Genomic DNA, 15,532 nt, shown 5'->3' on the forward strand with positions numbered 1-15,532 from the left:
GCCACTGAGCATGTAATGATTTTGTGAGATGAACAAACACACATGGAAATAAAAACTCATCTTGTGGTCACCTGTGTTTTGTTTTTCACCTGAACTTGTGAGACAAACTGAATGTTCTGCATGCGACTTATCTGGAGGAGATAGCTCAGAGATCTAAATATCAGGTGTGTAATACTTTCACTCCCTAGAACCAAGGACCAACTCCCAGTATAATGGCTCAGCTGTTGCTATTATGGATGTATTGAGTATTGTGCAGTCTGGAGTGTGATAGTCTTTAGGATGAAACCATATAAATCAAGGTCCCCTTATCTCTGTGAGGACAAGCATCCAAGAATTTCTACTTTTTCCCAGGACCAGACATTTCCTGGCAGTTTAATGAATCTGGTTCAATATCCTCCTCCACTCTCTCTTATACCTGCCTCAGCTTTATAATCCCCTCTCACAACTGGCCTTTCTGGCTAATCTTCCCAGCTTTCTTCTCTCCTTTTTGGCCATACCCTTCTCTGTCCCTTGTGCAGCTCCAAGCTCTCCTTCCATTGCCACTCAATGGGTGAAATTGTATCCCCCCTCTTCCCCGTTACCTTCTCCAATGCCTTCTCTCAGGTAGTCATTTATCCAAAACAAGTAGAAAGTTTGGAGAAGGTTACTTACAGAACAGGGGGAGGCAGCATCACATTTTGTGCTGAGCCCCTCTGACCTGTGGACTTCCACCTTTGAATGGGTTTCCTGGAGCAGCTGTGTGACAGGTGAAAAACTGTCAGCATGGTTTCAAAGCCCTTGTGCAGATAAGGTTGTGGAGGAAAGGAGCAGGGGGTTCCAAGCGGATAACGTTAGTCTTAGTGATTCACATAGAAATTAGGATATCCATGCTTTTGAAACAAAAACCACTGTCTGTTTCTCAGTGGGTGGGGAGGAGAGGGAAAGATTACTTTCCAGGAAACAACATGGTGGCCTTACTGAGATTCCTGTCCCTTCCCCAGAGTTTCCCAGGTACCAATAGGGGAATGATCTGGCCCTTTGTTCTTTAACAATCCCTTTGTCTGGCACTTTGCCATGTAGAGCTGGTTGAAATATATTTATCAAAACTATTTTTCCTATGGAAAATATATGTATTAGTCAAAATATTCTGGTTTTCAATGAAAAAATAGAAATAAAATGTTTTTCAAACATTTTCCCCTAAAACCAAAAACGGTTTTCAAAACTGTTTTCAGTTTTTCATTCAAAAACCAAAAATTGAATATATTTGACACTTTTAGGAGAAGTAGTTTATTTAGGCCCAGATCCTTCAAAAACTTATGCACACACCTAACTTTAGTATGGTGAGCAGTCTCATTAAAATCAATGGGATAACTGATGGAAGTGAAGTTAAACACATGCATGAGTGTTTGCAGAATTGGGGTCTGAGATTGTAAGCCCTTCAGAGCAAGGATTGTCTTTTCCACATTTGTACAGCACCCAGTCCCCCACTGGAGCTCCTAGGCCCCAAAGCAATATACATAAATAACACCAATAGTAGAAAACTCCAGTGTGACACAAAACAGATTTCACAGCTAATCAGTACATCACTAATCACTACATTCCCCCGCCCATTAAAAGTGTCTTACCTATAATAAAGACACCCAAGATGTTACAAGCTTGGCAATTTAAAACATGCAAAACAGAAGTGAGAGAAATATTTTCCTGAAAGGACGCTCTGGGAATAAGATATTTCCAAAATTGTTGAAAAATACATTCTATAATTTTTAAATACTATTTTAATATCAACTTTTCAGTCAGTAAGTAACTGTTATATTAACCCACGCTTTTTAAAAATGCAGAATACTCACACTATAACATATTTGAAGATTTCTGCAGCCAGCATTTTCTAAAGGGAAAGTGGAGTCTTTGGGCCTGATTTACCATTGCCTTTACACCTGGGCAAAGGGGAAGTACAAACAGGGTATAAAAAGCTACCAAATCAGGACTCACATTGCACAGGTGTAAATGATGACACACTCTGCAAGATAGGGGAGAATCAAGGCCTTGCAATTCTGGTTTGCATTATCAAAGAGAGCCTGTGCTGGGCAGAAGCTTTTAAAAATGATTGCCCCCATTGAGAGAGAACTGCCAAAGTCACTGAGGGATAGATTCTGCCTTGCTCTTATTAGAACTGGTCTAAAATGAAGAGCAAAACATTTTTGAATTCTTTTTCCTTTCCAAATATCAAAACCAACATTTGGTTGAAATTCAAAACCTTTTAACCAGGTTATAGGGGCCGGGAGGTGTAGCCTCCCTCAGAGATTGATGGTGAGGTAGGGCGGGACCCGGAAGTTCACCCCCCATCTGTCCGGAAGTGGAGAGGCAGGACAAGCCTTCCAGCTTAGCTGGGAGAAAGAAGCTGAGGGAGAAGGATATCTCTCCCTTGGTGCTGGGCCTGACCTGTATCCTGAGGAGAGGCTGCCAGGGCTGTCAACTGGCTGGGGTCCTGAGGACCTGCTGGAGCTACCTGAGCCCTGTGTACCAGAGGAGACTCCTGGCCCTTGTGACCTGGAAGAGCTGCCCGAGCTGCCTACCCCTGTGAACCCAAGGAGGTACCTGGCCCTTGTGACTTGGAGGAGCTGTCCTCTGCGGACAGCCCAGAGGAGCTGCTGGACTTGCTGCTGATGGATGAGGCCAAAGGATTCTGGAACCTCCCTCCCGGCACAGTACCCCGAGGAGACTGAAGGTGACTCAGGGGACAAATTACTCCAGGGGAAGGAAGGAGCCCAGGAAAGCCAGACACCTGTCTGGCTGTGTTATGGCTTATAGCCGAGTCAGCGCCTTTTGGCTGGAGCCCTGCTGACTCAGTGAGGGGGCATGCCGTCACTGCCAGGGCCCTGGGCTGGGACGCAGTGGAGTTGGGTGGGCCTGCGTCCCCTTTCCCCTTCCTACCCTGACCTTGGGGTGATCGCCCCACCTAGTGCTAGAGACTTGTGGCTCTGCCTCCTCGCCCTGCCTGAGGGCTGGGGCTGTAAACTGTTTGTGTGCCCTGCCCAGGGCTATAGACTACTGGCTTTGTCTGCCAGCTCTGCCTAAGGGCCAGGCTATAGTCTATTTACTTGTCCTTCCTAGGGCTGCCACCGGAGAGCCTGGGCTGTGAACTGTTTGCTCGCCCTGCCGAGGGCTAGCAGCCTCCTACCTGGCCTGCCCGGCCCTGACTGTGGGTTTGGGCCCCAACCTACTGGATCGCCCTGCCTGAGGGTTGGTGGGGTGGCCCAGGACGGTGGGATTGCCCAGTGGGCCAAAAAGGCCTGGAACTGCTAACTCCTCCCCACACTTTTTTTTTGCTAGAACTCCCCACAGGGCACAGGGGCTGGGAGGTGTGGCTTCCCTTCCACGCACGCCAGGGAACACTTACACAGCTCTACATTTGATAGATCAAAAACAAGGGGGAAAAATTTCATGAAAATTTCACTTAAGTGAATCTCTCTCTCTCTCCTGCCTCTTTTAATGTCTAAATTCCAAACTTTGAAATGTCACCAACATATTATTAGAATAACTCTGACAAGCTCTGGTTCTTACATGATGACCCACAGGGAGTGAGTTTGGGCAGGGAGAATGCAGGGCTATAGCTCTGCTATTGTTACATGCCAGCAAGTGGAAAGAAGCAGCTACACCACCCAAAAGGGTGTATAAGTAGGTACAGCTCTTCTGTGCACTTAGGCATTCCATGGAATGTGGAACTCGGCTCCCACTAAACTCCTGCTCTTAATTAAATGTTGTAGCTGAGACCGAGGAGGAGCTGGTGCCATATGACCCAATAGCTGTCTGTACACTACCTGGAAGTACTCCTCAGACCACAGTTTAGGAACCTCTGATCTAGTCCAGTTCCGTGCTAATGCAGGATTATTCCCTATTACATATTAGTAAATAAATCCAAACTAGTTTTAAATGTCCCAAGTGATGAGGATTTAACCACTTCACTTGAGCCACTGATTACTAGAAGCTGGGAGTGGACAATAGCAGATGGATCACTTGATGATTGCCTGTTCTGTTCATTCTCTCTGAAGCACCTGGTGTTGGCTACTGTTGGAAGACAGGATACGGGGCTAGATGGACCATTGGTCTGATCCAGTATGGCCATTCTTATGCTCTTAAATCTGATGTGTGATCATAGATGAAGCCAATGGGAGCTTTGAGTGTGCATAAGCTCATAGGGCTGGGTAGTTGATGATGTTATCACAATCTGATTGATATATCTCTGTAATTCCCAGATGTCGGTCTTTTATTCTGTACAATGTTACTCTGATTAAATCTGTGTTTTACGTTAGAGCTTAGAGTTGGTTTAAAAGAAACAAAAACCTTTTCCTAATATTTTTTTTGGAAAAAAATAATCCTTTTTGATTGAAATTAAAAAATTATGATTAATTATTTCATCAGAATTTTGAAATTTGGAAAATTTCAGCCATCTTGACATGGTATCATACTTCCTACTTTTTTTGCTTTTGGCTTAAAAGGCAATAAAAAGAGCTAAAACCATAGTTTAGCTGGGGTAATACTCCATCTAAGGAAATAATGGAAATTAAAAAATGAGCAATGGGCCTGGGGAGAGGCAAAAATTTCAGAATTGTGGGGACTTGTATAACCCAAATTAGGACTAATGACATTTTGAACCTTCCTGGTAGCTTTTGACATTTCCTGTTTTCAAGTTCTATAGCTGGCTAAGGAGAAGGTTTCCTCAGAGGCTTTAAATAGTTTAAAGGCCCTGAGTCAGCACAGTGTTTAGGCATGAATTTAAATCTAAATTCCATGGACTTCAGTGGGACTATTCAGAAGCTTAAAATTAAGCACCTTGTTAAGTACCTTGCTGAATCAGGGCCTAAACCAGTATTGCCACTTTGGCACAGTTGCGTCCTACTGTGATCTCTGGCATTCATCTAAATTTATGAATGGTTAGTATTTTCAAACACTCTTGAATGGATTTTCCAGGCCAACCGAATTGAACTGGAATAGATGGATTGATTGATAAAGGATCTATTAAAACATCATTGGGAAAAACTCTATAGTACAAAGAATCCATGGTCTTATTTAGTTCCTATAGGCATTTAAATGCTGTTGCTGGAAGGGTAGGGTTGGAGGGGTGGGGGAAAAGACTACAGCCTTCTCTTTTACATTTCATGGATCTTTAACCCTTATTTAAAGAAAATTTTGGATTTTGGACCAAAATAACTCTGCTTGTAATTATATCAAATGGTTAAAAAAAGCTAGTTAATGATGTTCAACATAAGTAATCATGTTAAATAGTGAAATTTAATTTCTTAACTTAAATCCTCATATCTTTTGGAAAGCATTGTACTGTAGGATGTCTGAGTAAATTAAATTCTCCCCTGCACACTAAAGCATCAATTTCCTTATGGTAATTATCTGCTAGATTGGATCTGTCAGTAGCAGGGAAGCATGCCTGACATTATACCCTCTTTACAAAAAATGATTACAAAAAATTAAGACGAATGAGTAAAATTAAGGCTGCGGCTGGTAAGCCTATATAAAGCTCTCATAGATCACTTTACATAAGATACCATTGTACTAGATACTAAGCTTTTAATGACTAGTCGCATAATGAGGTGAAGTCCATTAAAGAACGGCCAAGGTAACCGATCACAGAGATAAGGGCTAAAAAATGATTTTCAGCCAACTAGAAGCAATTTATTATACACAAAAAACACAGCTCTAACTGAAATATCTGGATGGATGAGGAACTTTTGAAAGTTGACAGGATTTCCTTCCTGGGAAAGTTTTACAAATATGATGGGAGCTCATCTCTGTCACATTTGATTTTTATTTTCTTTGCAATTCAGTGCTCTAGAAATGGTTCATATAAGGCTGAGCGGTAATACTGGGTTTCATTAGCTTACTTAAAAGATAAATTAGAACTAGGCATAGCTGATATAATGGAAACTCATTTCCCACCATCCACACGCAGCTTCTATATGGAAGCACGCTAATTGTTGCAAATCAATCGCTATAGAATAGTGCCTAGTGCTTGAAGCTGCTTCAGGGAAACAATTCAGATCAGCATCTCTGGGCAAGTCTACACTGCAATAAAACACCTGCATCTGGTCCATGTAAGTGAGCTTGGGCAGCACAAAATTAAAATTGCAGTATAGATGTTCAGCCTTGGCCTGGAGCCTGGGTCCTGGGACCCAAGACCAGGCTCCAGTCTGAGCCCGAACGTCTACACCGTAATTTTACAGCCCCATAGACTGAGCCCCACAAGCCCAAGTCAGCTGACATGCCAGCCACAGGTTTTTATTGCAGTGTAAATGGAAAGAGCTTTAGGGGTTTGCAAAGTAGCAGGGCAGGTAACTTTATTGTTGCAGAGGCCCTGATTCTGGAAACACAAACACGTGAATAACTTTCCTCAAATGTGTAGTCACTTTGACGGCACTTGATTAAAGTTAAGCACACATTTAAATGTTTGCTGGATTAAGGCCATGTATTTATTCTATTGTTTTGAGGAGGAATGATTCTAAGCCATGAAGTTTGGACCTGGCCCTGATTCAAACATTCCTTTAGTCCAGAATTGGAGCTGGGGGTGATTTTCGGATCAAAGACATAGATTTGACCATTAGAGAGTTAAGGCCTAATCCAAAGTCCACTGATGTCAGTGGATGTCTTTGCATTGACTTTTTATGAGCTTTGGATCAGGCCCTCAGTGGCCAGCTACAATTTGGATAACACCTTCCCTATACCTAGGGTGAGTCATATCTGGAATTTTGCTTTGGATCTTGTCAAGGGCTCAGAAGAATCAAACAACGTAGTTAGTTAGCTTTGATTGAGACAATTTTATCATTACACACTTACTTAAAAACAAATAAGTGTGTGGAAGTTGCTCGTTTCTCATGAATGCATGTGACCCACAGTTATTTCTTTTATTTTCAAATCATTTTAAGGACAAGTTGGTTAGATTTACAGTCTGCTGACTGTATCATTATTTCTGCTGGGTAAATACTAGCGTATGTACTATGTCAAACTGTTTGTGGCTAATACAATTATATGCTTTTTCACTGATATCTGATCTGCTAATTAGCTGGAAAAACATTTTCATTAGGGTGACTGCTTACCCAAATTATTTAATTGTCCACAAGCAAGGTTGTCAGCAAAAAATATGAAAATGAGCCTAAGAAATTCAGTAAATTTCACAGTAATAGCTCTTCAGATTAGGATTGAACATAGAAATAGGAAGTAAAATGTAGAGAATGCAAGACAAGAAATTAGCTGTGTTGCTTTCAAATTAATTTTAATAACATCACAGCTTTTATTTAGCCCTTTTTATCCATACATATCAAAGCAGTTTCCAAAGGAAGGTATCATATTAGCCCCATTTTACAGATGGGAAAATTGAGATGGGGAGAGAGATAAAGGGACTTGCTCAAAATCACACAGTAATTCAGTTGGAGAGTCTAGACTATAGCTTATGTCACCTGGCTCCCACTCCTGTGCCTTATCCATTGAACTACATTGCTTCCCTAGCTCGTCTAAGCTTTTTGTTCTCTTTCCCATCTGAACAACTGCAGAATGTGATTGGGTATTTACCGGTGACAATCATGCATAGTAGCAAGCTGCAAGCAATTTCTCATTTAACTGGGAGATTTCTCCTAACTCAGCACAAACTCCATTTTGATTTGGGGTTTTTATATGCAAAATCTGAAGAGTTTCTGAAAAGTTTGTATTTGTATTTGATATGTTGTGTGTGTATGCATGTGCATGCCCATATCACAACATTTGGATCCAGAGCTGGAGCCAAACTTTTCCAATGTTGAAGGCAGAACTGGGAATGGGAACTTTGTTTTAGCAAAAATGTTCATGAAAAATGTGTCCCCTTTTTTGATCAGAAAAGTTAAAAATTCAAACATTTTCAACCAACTCCAGTTTGGGGATGTTCGGTTTCAGGTGTGGCCCAGCCCATCGTAGAAATGGGGTCCAGTTGCAATGTCCCGCAATTTGTGTGTGTTCTGATCCAAGATTTGGGTTTGAACTCCTCTCTGTTTTTAATACTACATCACTCTGAAACACAAGGAAGGTAAATCCAAAATGTGTTCCATCTTTTTTTTGTGTGCTTGTTTGCACTATTTCTGAAGTCGTTTGACGGAAAACCCAACAAATAAAAAGCAGCATATACATCCTCCATCTTATGATCTTTTAAATTATTTAATTAACTGTCTATCTGGGGCTTATAAGGTCTCTATCATAACCGCTCCCATCACTGTAATATCTGAATTCCTGAACTTTATTCGACTAATCCCACAACATCCTGGATCTGAGAAACCTGAAAAATCAGGCCTCCAAAACTTTAGCTAATGGTACTGTAAATATTCATTTTGGTCTAATTTTTAAGGATAGTGTTGGAACAACAAAGGAGTATATTTGACTGTTTGAATATTCCAAACTTTCAGCCTCTTTTATGTGACTTCCATCCAAATGGAAGAAATGTCAGGATTCAATGGATACATCTTAGCTGCACTGGGTAAATGCATTACCTTGGTGTTACTGGTTCAACCATCAGCAGTGAAACAATTAACGATGTTGGAGTTTAACTGGTCTTAACTAGATTCAGCGTTACCACCCCATTGAGATGAATGAGGAAGGTTCACTTCTCTCCCAGTAAGGTGTCAGTACATTGGCTGACAGGCCCCAGATCAGCAAAGCACTTAAGCACATCCTTAACTTGAATGGGTTTTAAGCATGTGCTAAACAGGGATAGTTTGCTGAATCAGGGGGCCATATCAAAGCTATGGACCTGAGCCTGTAAAGAATCAAGCACATAAATGAGTTTACTCACATGAGTAGTTCCATTAACTTCTTACTCTCTGCTACTCATGTGAGTTAAATTACTCATGAAGAGTCAGGTCTGTTTGTTATTAAATGGAATAGAAACTTGCTTGTTTTTAAATTGAGATTTAGAGAATTCTGTAGAAATCTAAGGCGAAAGCCTCAGTCTGGGGAATTCCCATATTAACTGTGTGACGCTGGCAGCCTCAGTGCCAGCTCATGCTGATGCCCCCAAGCCTTCCTGAACACTGACAAATGCATAGCTGGAAACCAGTCTGGTTCAATGTGTTGGCATTGTTAAAATAGATCTTAAGTTTATAAGAACGTGTTTAGTGTTTGGGCTTTGTGAAATGCTTGTGAGTCGCTGCATGTGGTAATCTTACTTGTAATATCTGTATCCCAGGTTATAAGGTAATATTTAAGTGGGTATCAGCTGGATGCAGGACTGGGACCACGGCCAGGTGCGGAACCGTGGCTGGGGAGGGTCTGGGCCCAAGAGCGCAACTGAGGCTGAGGCTGAAGGTGGGGCTGGGGGCCGAGGCTGGACCTGGGCGTGGAGCTGTGGCTGGGGGCGGGGCTGGAGCCAGAGCAAAGTGGAGATGGGTGGCACTCCCTCCCTGCTCCCTGTAGGAGCTGGCCCCAGCCTGCCATGTTCCTCCACGCTCCCTGAGTTTGGGGACTGTGCCTTATACTCATGAAGAGGGAACGTCCACAAACCCTCATCCCATCACAGTCTGAACTCTGAGGGAAGGGAATAAAAATCCCTAACCAGAAGGAAGTATACCACTATGCTGCTTGAATTTGGAGAGGGCAATTATTTCTAAGTGCTTCAGTTGGATTAGCCCTAAAGGACACATAGAGCTTGCATATTATAGTAGCTTCTATTACCTTTTGAAACCTAAGACTGTAACTCATTTGTGTGTATGTTTACCTGCTTTAATTTGGTAAATAACTCATTTCTTTTTCCTACTAAATAAATCTGTAGCTAATTTATAACAGGATTGGCTACAAATATTGTCTTCGGTGTGGGATCTGAGATACAACTGACCTGGGGTAGGTGATTGAAATGACTGGTCCTTTGGGACTGGGAGTAACCTGAATATTGTTGTGATTTTTAGTGTACGGGACCATCTGTCACAAAGGCAGGCTTGCCTGGGTGGCAAGATAGACCGGAATGCCCAAGAGGATGTCTGTGACTCCATGTTAAGGCTGTTATAGTGCTTGAGGAGTTCAAACTTGATACTTCGTGGTGAAGTCTAATTATAGAACTCACAGCCAATTTGGGGTTTGTGTTCTGGTTTGTAACAGTCTGCCCTGAGGTTGGCACCCACATGCGTGAGCCACTCCAGGCATCTTGACAACCGGCACTTCAAAGATTTCTATTGTGCAGGATGACAACCAGGGGCCATATCATGTCATTGACTTTAAAAAAGGAACTTGATTTTAAAAATTGATGGTAGAGATCTGACACTAACAGCAAGTGTGCAATAAAATCCACCATAGAAGAATGGTTTAGTATCCTTTACTGCTACACAGCCGTTGAACAATTTAGTGGCTGTCCAACATTACAATTGTATTCTACAGGAGAAAGAAAACACTGGTAGCAAGGGGTAGGCCTACATTGCAATTAAATATCAGCGGCTGGCTCATGTCAGCTGACACGGGCTTGCAGGGCCCAGGCTGCAGGCTATAACATTCCAGTGTATATGTTCAATATCAGGCTGGAGCCTGAGATGTGGAATCCCAAGTGGGGTGGGGGAAGGTCCCAGAACCTGGACTTCAGCCCGAGTCCTATCAGCCCAAGTCCGCTGACAGGAGTCAGCCACAGGCATTTAACTGCATTGTAGACAAACCCGTAGGGTGCAAACCTTGTCAGAAAGATGCTTCTTATGCTCATTACCAAAACTAGCAAAGGTCATGCCACCTCATGCAGTGATGAACTAAACAGTCAGGCCCGCTCACTACTTCGATGGGAGACGTTCAGTAAAAATCCAGGGTTATACAGGAATGGATGATTCAGTTGTTGGTGGTCTTCCTTTTGAGTCAGTACTGATCCAATGCCTCATTCTGCTCTTGAAGGTGTTCTTTTTCAGTTAAGACATAAAGCTGAGGTCTTGACCTCTAACTCTCTCTTTAAATGGCATATGGCAATTTGTGTAGAGAAGGGGTATTTGTTAGCCATGGTGCCCTAGCCTTAATTCAAGTGTAGGCAATTATATTTTCCCAACCTCAAATTCCTCTGCGGTTTGTTGGCTACATTCTTCTTCTTCATGCACCTCCTTTCCTAATATTTTATAGTGAGATGGGTATACCTGGCACAGAGCCCTGTGGAGCAAGTGGTGAGGAGCTGTGCTACCTCAGCAGGCAGGGTTGCCACATGCACACCTTACCTCAATTGGATCAGATTTCCTCCATGCACAGAGAAAATATTTTTCTTCCTGTGAGGCATCGGCCTCCATCAATTACAGCCCCACCAGACTGGATCTCTTTACCTATCACTAGGTAATCCGGAAGGGAAAAAAGATAACTCGGCATAACCCAGGGGCTTTTAGCCACTAAGTACTAGGGAACACTTTGATTAAGGTTAGTTTTACCATCTAGTCTGTCAGTCTTTCTGCAATTAAATGAAGCTTTAACTTCCAAATTGTTTCTCAAGGCTGTACAGATTTCTGCCTCTTTAGCTGTGAAAAAGCTCTTTAGCTTTTCTATTTTTGATCACATTTTAGTAAATAATAAACAAACAAATTATTAATAATAAAAATGCTTCAGTCTAAAATGAAATAAACTAATCAAAAGCTTAATTTTATCCTCTCCCCACCGCCTCTTTAAATACATTATATTCTCCAAAATCATTTTCAGGATTTTAGGACCAGGAATACTACATTTTCTGATATCTTATAATTTTCTATCATTCAGTTGTGTGTGTATTGTTTACCCAACAGACATTTCTTTCACTTGGATATTCATTACTAAATAATTCTGTGAGAAGACACAGGCCATTGATTTTTTGCAATTTGCATCACCACACTCTAAGTTATGTTGAAGGCTAAGCTTTTTGGTCCTCTTGCTTTGGAAATACATTAATATTTCTGTGACCTTTACTAGATGGCAGATGAGAAGCATTAGGAATAAAATAACAAACAAACCAAAGGAAACCAATATTTTAAAATGCATATTTCTGATCCTGGCCTTGAAAAGAGCAAGAGGGAGAAGAATCTACTCCGACAAGACTGTAAAGTTTACTTAAAGTTAAAATAATTGTTCTGCTACAGCCTACACTTTTTTTCCATGTCAAAATACATTTTGATGCATGCTATGCAAAATAAAAACAAATAAATTTGAGATTTTTTTTATACCCATGCATTTTCAAAACATACAAGGACTTGTTTAAAAATGTTTAAGAAGGAATAGAATGGAGTAGTTAAAGACCTGCTTATTCACCCTGTGCATTTAGGTTGCTATATTAAAAAATATGTTCATAGTGTCATGACAATTATTTTATACCGAGTGACTTTAGGTTAATTCATTTTCAAAGCCTGCATGTTAAATAGTAATGATATCTACACAATTTATGAGTGGAATGGCATTTCTTTGTGTGCCTTAAATGATCATCTTTAAATTATTAATTTTAAAAGAAAAACAACCGATTTCTACCCAGGAAACTGGCTCTGTCTCAGCAGCATTGTTTTGCAGTGGTTTAACTGCACACCGGAAGCCAACTCTGTTCCTGTTCATCTAGGTACTAATGCCATAGCAAAACAGAGCAGGTTCAGGAGTGACTTCTTAGTAACTTAAATTTTCACTGCAGCATACAGATATTAATGCTCTGATTCAGTGGGGTGCCTAAGCATGTGCACAGCTTTTATTTCCAATGAAATGAGGATGGGGGAGGTAGTAGTTTGGATGCAAACATTGCTCTGCAGTGTTTGCAACCAAAAGCTAGAGGGTTCTGCTTGTAAGGCATGTCTCTCAGAAAGTGAAAGTGACTTGAAACTGATATTAACAACATTTAATTGACCATCTTTTTCCACTGTTTACTTTTTTATTTCTCTTGCAACTTGGCAAACAGCATTAACAGTGAAATGTGAATCAGCCTTTTAAAAGTCTTTTTATTTTTGGTCATCATTGTAACACACAGCTTATTTTAAAAATACACAGATCCTGATCCTCAGCTGGTATAAATTGCCACAGCTCCATTAAAGTCACTGAACACTGTTTCTGTTCATGGACACCAAAGGGAGTTATACTAATTTACACCAGCTAGGATGTGGCCCATCTTTTTTTAATTGACAAAAATCTCTTTAAACCATTGTGCTTTCTATGTGTGTCTTACTGTCATCACCAGCTCATCCTCCACCTTTGGGACAAAGAGGACATCCCTGATGATCTCAAGAATGTGACCATTGTGACTTTCTACAAGAACGGGGACAAATCTGACTGTGGGAACTACAGGGGGATTTCCCTCCCGTCCATCGCGGTAAGATCCTGGCCCGTATCCTCCTGAATGGTCTTTGTCCTGTTGCGGACAAGATCCTCCTGGAAACCCAGTGTAGCTTCTGACCATCCTGGGGCACTGCAGCTATGGTTTTTGTTGTCAAGCAGATCCAAGAAAAATGTTGGGAGCAAAATCAAGAACTGTTCCTTGCCTTCATTGACCTGACCAAGGCATTATATTCCTTAAATCATGAAGCACTGTGGATTGTCCTCCAATGCTGGGTTGCCGGTTGAAGTTTGTTACCATGCTGAGACTTCTGCACAATGACATGACCACCACCATCCTGAGTGGAAGATCTGAAACCAATGCCTTCCGCAGCTGGATTGGGGTCAGACAAGGTTGTGTGATCGCACACACAATGTTTATCATCTACCTGACCGTCATTAATTTCTTATCCGAGATAACCTACCACCTGGCATCACTGTCCAATATTGACTGGATCAGAAGCTCTTCAATCTTGGTTGCTTCCGGGCAAAAACAAAACTCACCACCAAGAACATCCACGACTTTCAGTTTGTGGCCGACTGCTGCATAATGGCTCACTCTGCACAGGACGTGCAAGCAACACTAGATCTCTTCAACATTTTAAATAAGAGTCTTGGCCTGTCCTTGAATGTTGCCAAGACAAAGGTCCTCCACCAACCTCCCCCAGGGCAGCTGAACATCCCTTGTGCCATTATGTAAATGGGAAGGCTCTGGAGTACGTGGAGCACTTCCCATATCTCAGCAGTCATCTTTCCCAATGGGCTACTATTGATGAAGTCCTGCACCAGGTCAACTGCGCCAGTGCTGCTGCCTTCAAGCTGCGACGTGTCTTTGAAAATAGATCTTCGGAAGTAGACAAAGGTCCTGGTTTATAAGGCCGTGATGCTGACCACCCTCCTCTACTGCAGCGAAACCTGGACTGTCTACCGATGCCACATCAAAACCCTTGAGAGCTTCCACCAGCAATGTCTGCGTCAAATCCTGAGAATCAAATGGGAGGACCACCGGATTAGCACGAGTGTCCTCCACTAAGCTGTGTCCACCAGCAATGAAGCCTTGCTCTTGAGGAATTCACTGTGATGGACAAGCCATTGCATCCTGGCTAAGAACCACCTCCCTTGCCAGGTTCTCTTCTCCCACCTCTCCACTGGCCAACACTCAAAGGGTGGCCAAAGGAAACTGAATAAAGATGCACTTAAAGTCGCCCTGAAGCATGGACACATAGACATCAACAACTGGGAGTAGCAAGCTGTTGAACACTCGGTGTGGTACCATCTGGTTCATACAGGCGTGTGCCATTTCAAGGCCCAGAGGCTCAACATCGAGGCAGAACAGCGGTGGCAGAGGAAGGACAAGGAGATTAACTCAGGGCTGCCAATTCCACTTCCCTGTGCAACAACATGCTTCAATTGCCAAAGAATGTGTGCATCCAGAATCGGGCTTCTTAGTCATCTGAAGACCCACCAAGCCTGACGGATGTCATCCTCGACTGGAGGGACCCCCGCCACTGACTGTCATGTATAATACAATTCAACAAAGATGAGTTAAACACCTAATCTGAATCACTTGAACTTTAGAGAAGTTTGGATCTGTATTTGAAATTTGTGTGCTTGATCCATACCCGGTTTAAATGTGATCCGTTTTTGTTTTAGTGGAATTCAAACTTCTCTTTAAAACTTGGACCCTAATTCTGCAATGCGCCTTCACCCAAAGGGGCATTGTACAGGCACAGGGAAGAACGGGGGCCCTAGAAGATTTAATTTGAATACTAGTCCCTCTCCTTCTCAAGTACACTGTTAGCATAGCCTTTGGAGTGGACTACAACCTTTCAGGCACCTTTGTATGGTACATATTAATGCAATGGAACACAAGGGGCCAAATTTGCAAGAGTTTCTGTAATTATGCAGGAAAAAGTCATATGAACACCTGATTTTGCAAATCCCACATGTACAAGCAAACCAAGTAGCAGTACATTGAAATATGTACTGTGCATCCACTTCCCTGAGTCTCATGTGTGAATTCATGTATGCATGCAAATTTCAGTTTTATAGATGCAAATAGAGACTGTGCACGCACCAGGACAAGCAGGTGAAATGACGGACAAAGATATTGGATGGGTTTAAGCAGCAGACCCCACCTTTATTAATTATATCTTGGGAAGGGGCACTATATTGCCCGCCCCAGTTTTCACATACCAAACATTTAATAGATAAGAGTTGGAAGGAACCTTGGGAGGTCATCTAGTCCAACTCCTTGCTCAAA

This window comes from Emydura macquarii, unplaced genomic scaffold, assembly GCF_026122565.2.
Source record: "Emydura macquarii macquarii isolate MOO-44397 ecotype Brisbane River unplaced genomic scaffold, CSIRO-AGI_Emac_v2 contig_1263, whole genome shotgun sequence".
Taxonomy (NCBI): Eukaryota; Metazoa; Chordata; order Testudines; family Chelidae; genus Emydura; species Emydura macquarii.